The following is an 11,493-nucleotide window of genomic DNA, read 5'->3' as shown; positions in this document are numbered from 1 at the left end:
GTTTGGAACTTGTAAGATTTTAAAGAAGTTTGACAATGAAAATGCTGATGAAGTCTCTCCTATATTCAATGTTGTTGATTTGTATAAATATCATGAATCAGAAGATGAAGTTGTTGTACCTGATGATTATCCTAAGAAGTAGATGGAAGAGGTTGAAAAAATATTGGATCAGAGAGTTGGTAAAAGCACGAGAGGAAAAGACTACTATAAATATTTGGTGAAGTGGAAAAATAGACCAATTAAAGATTCTACATGGATTTCTTAATCTGAGTTAGATTCAGCTTAGGTTATGACACTTGCATGATTCAGGAGAATCATTTCTTTCTATCCTAGTTGTCTAATGCAGGAGCATCCTAGGTTGATGTGTTATCCTGCTCAATTTTGTTCATTCTACCAATCCTTGTTGAGTTGCAACAATTGTCGAGTGCCAACAATTTTGCAATTTAAGTTGAGTTGAAGTTATCTCACATCATGTTAACACTTGGGTTAGCATGTTATCCCATCTCACTCTATAGTGTGTGTCAAGTTCCACAGTGTATGCTGAGTGATTCTTCAGGTGTCGAGTGATCCTTCATGTGAGGATTTTTCCTGTTAATGTCAAGTGTCAGCATTTTGGATGGCTTTTTTGCACTTTTGGTGCAAGCTAACTTGCAAGATTTATTCCAATCATGACATTTATGATAAGATCTTGTCTTGGGATGTGTTCAGACCATTGTTGGGTCAACCTTTCTATTTTGTAATGTTCTATAATGTTTTGTAATCCATTTTGGAAAGTATAAATAGGATATTTAGGCTTAATGTTAAGCATTGATTTAAGAGGAGCAATTTTGGGAGTAGCTAAAGGGTGAGTTTTCCTGCATCTGTGGATAGAGCATCGAATGTGATGTAGTTTACAGTAGGATTATGGTGGAGTTGTGAGTTGTAAGAAGAGTTAGGGTTGTGGCTTGAGAACCAGAGAATAGATTGGTGGACCTAAGGGTACAAGTGTGGATTCTTCTTGGTGTTCTTATCCAATTGTGGATCTAGACTAGCTAGGGTTTGGATTGGATCTTGAGGGATCTCGCAGAACTATTATTGTAATCGTTGTTTTATTTGGTTGTAACTCGGAAGGCCTTATAGCTGGGCATATTACATGTAAGCATTTATTTTATAAATAAAGAGTTATGATTTGGTATCAAATCTTGCATTGTTGTTATCTTCTATTGTGTTTCCACTGTGTGGTTATATTGCTAGAGGCTAGGACATCTCGTTTGGGGATTCTCCTACCTTGCACTACGTCAATGTGGATATAGAAAATCAACACCCAGTTTTGAAAGGTTTGAATTGCTTAAGGACAAGCAATATGAGGAATGATAGATTTGCTAAGATTGGAAAATTTATGAAGAGTGGTGGGCTTACAAAGGACAGTTTGAGATTCCCTAGGAAGTACCTTTGCATAATAATGAATTGCATTTAGTACATAAGTAAGATTATTAGTTCATCGGTAATCTTCAATACTTTATTACCTTTTCTAGTTTTTGCTACTCTAGTGTTTTGCAGAGAAAATTAAGTTTTCGAGATGGGTGGGGAACCAAGAAAGCAAGAGCTGAGAAATTGTAGGGTTTGGAAGGCTAAGGCCTCTATGTGGGAGATTTTGCAGAAGGGTAAAGTGATGACCTACATTGAAAGACTCCATGGATTTAAACCTCACATTATGCAAGCCTTCTTTTGAAGATAGGGTCACCTTGCATGGAGTCACGATGAAACTAAGTAAAGAATTTATTGCTAAGGTTATAGGGCTCCCTATGGAAGGGATTAAATTCAACAAGGAGACTAGTATCTCCAATGTGGCCTTCAAGAAATTTCCAAAGATGGAAGCTGAAGAGAAGAATTTGGAGAAAAATTGGGGACTTCTATGAACTGACTCAAATAAAAGTCATCTAGAGTGATGTGTTGTCTTGTATCTATGAGTATTTTATACTTGATGGTAGGGCTAAGAGAGTCCATAAATTTCACTTTGTTTTCCTAAATAATTTTAGGCACAAAGATAGAATTTCCTTTTCATTTTTTTGAGATATTCTACTTTTAAGCCTTTATGCACATAGGAAGAACGAGTCCCGTCATATACTTCATGAAGGTTTAATTTTACTGATTGAAAACTATTGTAAAAGTAAGGCTATAAAGCCCTCATCAGTTCTTGAGAAAAGGAAAGGGTTTGGTAATACTCCCCACTCCAAGAGAATAAAGGTGGAAGAAGGGGCTAGTGATATCAACAAGGTTTTCAAACGGGAGAGAGGACTAAGAAACATGTTGAGGAGAATAAGGAAATTGGGGATCACAGTTCTAACCTAGACGGTTACTTTTGGAGTAAAGGGGTGTCAACTGGAAAAGACAGTGTGGAGGGAAGTAAGGATAGAAATATTGACTCAAATGTTGGGTCAAAAGCCCTCGAAAAAGATGATGAAAATTAGAGTGATCACCCTTCTGATAATGCCAATGAGGAGAAAATGGAGGAGGATACCAGTAAGGAGATTGAAGAAAAAGGCCCTATGGGTAAGAACAATAGCCAGAGCAAAAATAAAATGAGGAAAGGATGGAGAATATGGACATTAAAATTTATACCTAGATCAATATTGTGACCACTGTGGTTGGTTATGAGCCTAGGGATGTGGATGACAGGAGGGATGACTCTTAGGATGCTAAGCTCTCCTTTCTTCACAGTACTAAACTTAAAGCAAAAAATTCTCTTTAGGGTGATTCTTGGTTGTATAATGAAATAATGGTTCTCAAGAAGAAAACGGGGGTTATGTAGAAAGAATTGGATGTTGAATGCACTAGAAGAATTTAGATGGAAGTGCAAATTGGTAACATCCCTGATAAGCTTAAAGAATATGAGTAGGAGCTTCGCTACCTTATAAAAGAAAGTGGTCAAAAAATGGAATAGGTCACTTCTAGTTTATGTGTTGAGGTGGCCAATCTAGGTAAGAAGAGTAATGAGGAGATAATGTCTCTTGGTAATGTAGGGATGGGGAGTCCAAGTGGTCCTAGCAAGAGAACTAGGCAAAGCACAAGGAAAAAAGTTGTTGAGGCTCCAGTTCTTTCTCCAATAGACATTATCCAAAGTACTGTAGAAGTAGGTAAAGAGGTGGCAAACATTATCAAAGAGCTAATGTAGGTGCTAGTAATGGAGCGAGTGTGTTGGTTGCTAGTCTAGGCAATTTTCCTAGTTTTTTTCTTTTTGCTTACTAGCTTGTTTAAAAACTAGGTTCCAGGTCCTTGTAAAATGTGGTTAGTTTTTATGGTTTAAACTCTTGGTTCTAGGTTCCTATAAAACCTGGTTTTTTTGTTTTTAAACTTTAGGTTTCATGTCCTTGTAAAACCTGGTGGTGCTTTATTGCTTATCTTTAGTTTTTTGTAAAGGGTTTTGGGTCCCTTCATAACTTGTTTTTACCGTAATCTAAAACATTAGGTATAATAAGTAATAAAATAATAAATAAATATAATTACAATAAATGAATAATTATTCAATAAATTGTTAAATAATAATTAATTACTAATTAAATAACTAATGAATATATCAAATTAATATAGAAATCAAATAGTTGTGACCATCTATTTTTCTAAACACTTTACATAAATATAGGGAAGAGAAGATATAGAGGAGCATCAATGCATAATACATGTGCTTCAACAATTGCCTTCACGAAAATGTCACCAAACAACATAGAAGACTCTATAATGAAGAGGAAAGAATATATGAGATTTTAGTCCATACACGATTATCCAATTTAAACATTCACATCGCTATCGTGAGAAACTCTCCATCTCCAAGTCATTCAAGTATATTATCTAATTAAGCATAGAGGAGATAGATAAATATTGGGAATAGGTTTGCACAAGTCAAAATAATGTATTTGGAGATTCTAAATTAGATATGGCAATAAAATGACATCTTCATGCTAGACAATGAGTAACAAAGGATACACCAGCATTCAAGTGATTACACAATGATTGATTCCAAATAGTAATCACACTATTGGAAGGATTGTACACATCTGTAATCGTGATCATTGGAATCAAACACGATAAAAAAAAATGACATTACCTCTGCCTAAGTGACATGATTTAATAGGGGAGATTTCATATACTAATCAAAAAATGAAATAAGGCATCAATCAGGGGAAAGGAAACAAACATGGATTACTATAAAAAGAATTTTCAAGGTACATAAAAGAGTAGGTATACATGAAACATAGAAAAAAAAATTGTTTGGAATGATAAGCAAGGGAAAGACAATGTTTATAAAGGACCAGATAGGAGTCAAATCGGCCCAACGAAAGGGATTTATATATCTTTTACTCAATAATCTCAACATCTTCAAGGAATACATTAGAGAGTTTTCGGAAAACCAAATCCAAGGAGTCAATTTGGTAGTGAAGGGCAAAATTATCGTAATGTCAGATATATTAGCATCAATACATATAGTCAACATTTGGTTCCTTGTGTGCATATTTAGAAAACTATGGAAAATAATAAAGGAGTAATACAACTAATGTGAATATCAATAAGCTATCAGATAATTTGTGAAGACTAGATATTATAATCAATCAACACTAGGTCCACATCACTCGATAAATTCAAATTAAAGTTGTTCTTTGCAAATTTTTATTTACAATCCTCATATCGATAGTTATATTATTGAATATTACTATTGGAAAATTTGAGAATAATTAAGTTTGATAGTATAAGTTATCCCAATTATCATCTAGAAGAGATACTATGCTATCAACAAAGCTATTTACTAGAAAGAGACCTTTATAATTAAAGTTTGAAGAAAATAATCGTAAATCCTAAAGTTCTAGAGAATGGGACATCACACCTAGAAAATTATGTTAACCTTCTATTGGATCCTCTATACCAAGATAATTCTCCATCACATACTCTTGCCCTTGGAAAAACTATTGTTGATGACAAAGAAAGTATTAAAGACTGGGACTTTGGCAATTTCATTTCATTAAGAAAATCCCTATTGACATTGATGGGAGACAACAAGGCATTGTAAAGGACGTGGATGGATTGAAAAAAATGGCTTTAGTAGGTGGTTATCTTTTTCTTTAAAGGTTATGCATAGCCCAACAACAACCCTCTATCTATTGTAGGACCTTGAGGTTAATGATGGAAAACCTATGAAGCAATCAATTTTAAGGATTTTTTTCAAGTTTCTCACTAAACATTAGGTAAGGATGCTTCTCTCCAAACCTGCCTACTGCAAGAAGAATTAGCTAAAGTCCATCATTTTAGTTTTTGGAAGTGTTTTCATTAAAGTTTCTTAGTGGCCATAATGGCCTTAGTGATAAAAGGTTTTTTCGTATTTTAGGTATTAATTTCAAACATTTTCTACTTCTTTTGTCTTTAAAAGTGTACACTTTCTTTGTAAGACCTTTGAGCCCTCCTTGGTGGCATTGTACATTAGGAACTCCTTTTATATTTAATTACTTAAATCAAGGTCCTTTTTCTTCCAATCTTGCTCAAAATTGTATGTTGGCACCAATTTCTATGCATAGCTTCCCATTCATCCCTCCATCCATATAAATCATGCTTTAAAAGTATGTTTGACTATTTTCTCTGCATATGTCATCACTTTTCCTCAATTTCACCAAATTTTTTGAATCGAAAGCCCATTTTTGGGCCCTTTCACCTCTAGGTCAAGGATGACCTCATTCCCTACCCAGGATGAGAGATGAGGTTATCATTTACTTAGTTGGTAAGGGACGAGGTCATTCTGAACCCCCATGTTTTCTTTTAAGAAATATCATACCTAAATTCAAATATTTCTTTCTCTTGTCATGTGAAGACAACCATTTTTAATTTTGGTTCCAAAATCACAATAAAATAAGGCCTTATCTCTTCACTTGGTCATTCACTACACATGTAAGAAATTTATTCTAAGAGAAAGCTCCTTATGTTTAAATGGTCAAGCAAGTGCATTCAAGGAGTTTTCAAGAAAGCAAGTCTTTCATCATCTAAGCATCCAAGATCTTCTTCCTTTATCATGCATTTATCCTTCTAGATCTAGCTTCATTTCTTTGTTGTGAATAATAGAATTTGTCCATCAAAGAAGTGATCTACTTTTATTCATCATTTCAGGGCATATTTCAAGCACATAGATACATGAGGTTTTGTCTTCCATAATTTTCCTTTTTATTTTGTCTTGAGTCAAAACATATTGTGCTAACATACTTGATCACATATTTATTTAGGGGTAAAATAAAAGCAATGAATTTGTTAGTGTAACCTAGATATGATGACTTCATTAGTCAAAAATCTTCACCTTGAGCCATTCAATATAAGAGAAGAGGGGCTTCCAAACATAACTCTCAATACAACCCAAGTTATATTAGCACAACCCAAGTAAGGTGAAGAGATTCCAATACTAAACCCAAATTATATCAAGGAAGTACACAAGCAAGTCTTTTCTCATAAAATTATCATTAATCTTAGATTTGAAATGTGATTAGATTGGATTGAGTGATTAATTACTAGATTGATTAACTTGCCTAAGGTTAATTGATTTAATAATTTGTAAGAAGCCCATATACAACACTACCAAAGAAAGACAATGGATCTAAGACATAAAAAGAAAAGAGAGGAAGTGACTAACCTTGAAGAAGGGTAGTAGAAGACAACATTCAGACTAAAAAATAGAAGACTAGAAACTAAAAGACAAGAAGAAAGACTAGATCTAAGTCAAAACAAAAAAACCCATAAACTCTAGAGAAGTGCAAATCTCTAGGTATAGGTCAAACTCTAGTCAATCTATACCACAATATGTTCCACCAAGTCTACATATTCTCAAAAGGTAGAAGTACATCTGACCTTATATCTTTAGGAAGCTCCCGACAATAACATTTTCATTATAAATCATTGTTGATCCTATATGTAAGAAAAATGGATTTTTGTTGGGGGAGGACTTGCCTTGGTCAAGCCATAAATTAAGGAATGAACCTTGAATTGAAATGATAATAATAAAGGTAATGCTATAAAGTAGTAGAATTGAATCTAAAAATAAGGAATTTATAATTCCCCTTGTAGATGCAATTGAGTTTAGTATGGAAACAAGTGTTTTAATGTAATAGCATTGACTCAACATAAAATACAAAAGGAAACTATGTAAGGCAAAAATTCACGAATGAAAATGCTTGTCACTTGACTTAATGAAGAATTTAAGAGTTTGGATGAATGTAAGATCTCCTCCTTAGAATCAAAACTCCACTACCACCTTCATGGAAGAAGCTTGACACAAGAAGGAAATTTCTTGATGAATTCTTGGATAATTCTTGATGTATGCCTTGAAATATCTACTTTAGTGTGTAGAATATTCTTGCTTGATAGTTCATGCATGTGTGTTGTTATGGTGTGGCATGAAAATTAAGTGGCCAAGCTCACTTATATACTATTTTTTAGGATTAAAATAAAGAAATCCAATCAGATCACAAAATAAAAAATTAAACACCCGAAGCAAATCTAGCCCCAAGACTAAAAAAGGCTACGATATAGGTCAACCTATACCAGGATTATCTTGAGGAGAGATAATCCTGGGGTCTTAGGGAGGGTGAATAAAGAAGAAAGAAATGATAAATGCACAAGAAGATATGGCCAAAAAGGTGATAAAAGTTCACCTATGAGGGTCATGCATAAAAGGAGTGATGACCTAGAAACTTGAGAAAAATTACAAGACAAGAAAAGGACCAAAATCATTCTATGAAGGGCTAAAAGGTCTCAAAATAAGTAATTTAATTTAAGGATGATACATATATCCCCCACTTTAGTGGAAGTATGAGGAAATTCATACTCTCGATAAAGGAAGAGGAAGAGAGATGAAGAGACAAATGACAAGTTACAACAACATAGAACATCACCAAGATCAAATACATAAGCCCTCAAACCTAGGATCCTAACTCCATTCCCATGCGTAAGAGAACATAAATAAAACAAAAATAAATAAAGGAAAAGAATGAAAAATGATAATAAAACCAAAGGAATCAAAAGGGGTTAGTGCTAAAATCTAACTGAATTAGTGAAGGATACCTCAACTAAGAAACATCTCACCCACTAATATCATGTTTGGAGGGCTTCTAAAAAATCATAGAAGATCACATAAGAAAGGAAAATGCATCAAAAAAGATGATATTCCACATAATTCTATCCTACTAGAATGAAATAAAAATGTATAAAGAGAGAGGCGTGATTATCTTTCCTAGCTATAGATGCTAAAAAAATGGTTTGCATCTATTGTTTTATCATTTTTCATACTAACATGTCCCATTTTCTCATTTCACTAATTATGATCTTTTGGTCAACTTGATCATATTTCAACATGTCCTTAATCATTCACACCCCCTTTTCAAAATAACTACAAATCATTTTAGAATTGGTTCTTGTTTTATCTAAACTTTTCAAAACTGACTCTAAATCATTTCAACATCATCTAAATCTCATTCGATCAACTATAAAACATTTCAATATCATCATATTCCCTTCTAATCAACCCTAAATCATTTTGAGTCAACCCTAATCAATTTGAAATATGTCAAACATCCCTAATCAGTCAACATTTATCCAATCCTAGGCATTGTCTTATCCCTTAGTGCCTTGTTAATCTATCAAATCTATCAAATCTAATATTAGCACCGCCATGTACCTTAGCACTAGGTCAACCCATCATTTTAACCCTTCAATCATCAACATTGTCGAGTCTCTAAGTCTTAGATCATGACTTTATCTAATCAATTTAATAACATTGACAATGTCTATTGATGCTATTATGATCAATCTTATCAATCAACTTCGATCCTATGGTATTTAAAATGTTTGTTAAATGTCACATGTCCTTAATCTGTGTCATCAATCCTAATCATCCAATCAATTTTATCATGGTTTTGATCTAGTGACCATCATCATAGTTGATTTGCATAATCATCACAATTCATCGAAAGGGGCATCCTACATTTATATCATCAAATTGGCCAATCATTTACTAATTTTTCCTATAGGATTAGATAACCATAATCTATTCCTATGTCATTTCAATAATTTTTTTAATCTTACCTTACTAATTATTCTTATTGATCAATGTTCTCAATTAATTAATATTTATTGATTAATTGATCCATTTTTGTGAATTATGGGAATTCCTAATTTCCTAATTCCTACTTTCCCATTTCTAATTTCTAATTTACTAATTTCCATTTGTGTAGAATTATGAGTTTTTATTTCAAAATTCCACCCAATCCTGACAAATGGCCATAATGCGTCATAGATTCTCTTTCTACACATGGCTAATATATGTCATATTCAGCATATATTCTTTCTTACAAATGACTATAATAAGCCACACTTGTCATAAATTCTTGTTTATACATGGCTATGATGTGTCATAGGCTTGTTATAGATTCTCTTTTACTTTTAGTCATGTTGATTCATATGTGTCATATAATCTTACATATGGCATATCAAGTCATATTCATCATAGGAATAGTTAGCATATGTTATTTGAGTTTGTGGTTGCTCATAGTATACAATCCCATCTATTTTCTAATCCTAAACCAGCAAGGTTTGTGTGCCTTATTATGAATCACAAAAAAAGAAAAACAAAAAGGCAAGATTGAATAGTCTAGTAGATTTGTGTAACAGGTAGTCAATCATGTGCACTCATCGATGAATTTTGTGCACATGTGTGTGGGTACACCCATAGATCGATTTCTTGGTATTACAGAGAAAACTAAAAGTCAAACTGAGAGTCAGGTACTAAATGAGTTTTAACCAATTTGAATCAGGGTCAATCTCTTAACAGAGTGGTCTTAATAGATCTTTGTAAATCTCCTAACAAATTCCTTACTTTATTGTAACTGTTAAATCCTCTAACAAGGTGAGACCTAGTAGGCTAAAAGGCTTAGACTCCTCATAGGATAGATCATATTTTATGGTCAAACATTGTAACCTTAACTGGTTAACTTTATTAGTGCACTAGTAAAGATTTGTGGGTGTCATCCCCACCCTAGCTTTACCTTCACCTTGGAGGGTTTTTGGGTAACAAATATTGTGTTATGCATTTTTACTTTCATGCATGTGATTAGATTTATATGTTACAATAGTTTTAAATTATAAGTTTTAGATGCACAAGTTATTGATAGGTGTGAATAAATTATGAAAAAGGTAGAAAGCCTAATATATTCAAATTCACACCACCCCCCCCCCCGAGTATCTAGATTATCTTCTTTATTTCTATATCAATCAACAATTGGTATCAGAGAATTGGTTCTCTAGGAGAAGCTTAACAACTTGGAGATGGAGGTGTTCAAATTGGATAAGGTTATTAACAATCAGCTGATAAACATGCAACTCACACTGAAGAAAATTGAGAAGGCAAGAAAAGATATGAAGGATTCCCTAAAAAGGAGAAAGGAAATTACAATTCAGATAAAACAATTTTCCTATGAAAAAGTGGAGACTGAAGGACTATTTGATTCAATCAATCCAAATGATGAAGCATCTACTGACCTACTTAACAAGAACAAACTCTTGAATGAAGCAATAAAAGGATAAAAAAGAGAACGTAAAATCCAATATGTAAGACTATCTGAAGTGACTAAACAAAAGAAGAAAGCTGAAGAAGACATGACTATGGCTGAAGAAGACAAAGGGTAATGGCTACCAGACTTAGAGAAAGGATATTAGATGTATAGAAACTCACAAACACTCAACTAGACATGATGAATTGACTAATGGTTGCAAATTAGGAATTTAATCACAAGCATGTGGAAATTGAAAATCTAAAATTATAAAAGGACATACTGAAGAATGAACTAAAAAATGAGGAAGAATCCATGGAGAGATTCAAAAAACCAAAGGAAGTAATGAAGTACTTTGAAGAACTTATGAAGTCATCAAGTTGTTCTGTTGGGTTAGGACATTCATGCACCGAGAAAGGAAAATCATCTAGGAATGCAAAGTCAAAGGACAAACCAACATGCTATCACTATGGGAAACTTGTTCATACTACATATATTTGTAGAAGTAAACACGGTATGCAAAATTCTAAACCTAAGTTTATTGGTTACTATTTCTACTGCAAGAAACAAGGGCATCAAATACATGAGTGTAGGTCAAGATCAAGGAATACATATACTACACCTAAAAAGGACATTCATGCACCGAGAAAGGAAAATCATCTAGGAATGCAAAGTCAAAGGACAAACCAACATGCTATCACTGTGGGAAACTTGGTCATACTACATATATTTGTAGAAGTAAACACGGTATGCAAAATTCTAAACCTAAGTTTATTGGTTACTATTTCTACTGCAAGAAACAAGGGCATCAAATACATGAGTGTAGGTCAAGATCAAGGAATACATATACTACACCTAAAAAGGACATTCATGCACCGAGAAAGGAAAATCATCGAGGAATGCAAAGTCAAAGGACAAACCAACATGCTATCACTGTGGGAAA

This window comes from Cupressus sempervirens, chromosome 5, assembly GCF_028749045.1.
Source record: "Cupressus sempervirens isolate cs-2001-9-10 chromosome 5, ASM2874904v1, whole genome shotgun sequence".
Classification (NCBI taxonomy): domain Eukaryota; kingdom Viridiplantae; phylum Streptophyta; class Pinopsida; order Cupressales; family Cupressaceae; genus Cupressus; species Cupressus sempervirens.
This window is presented reverse-complemented; position numbering follows the sequence as displayed.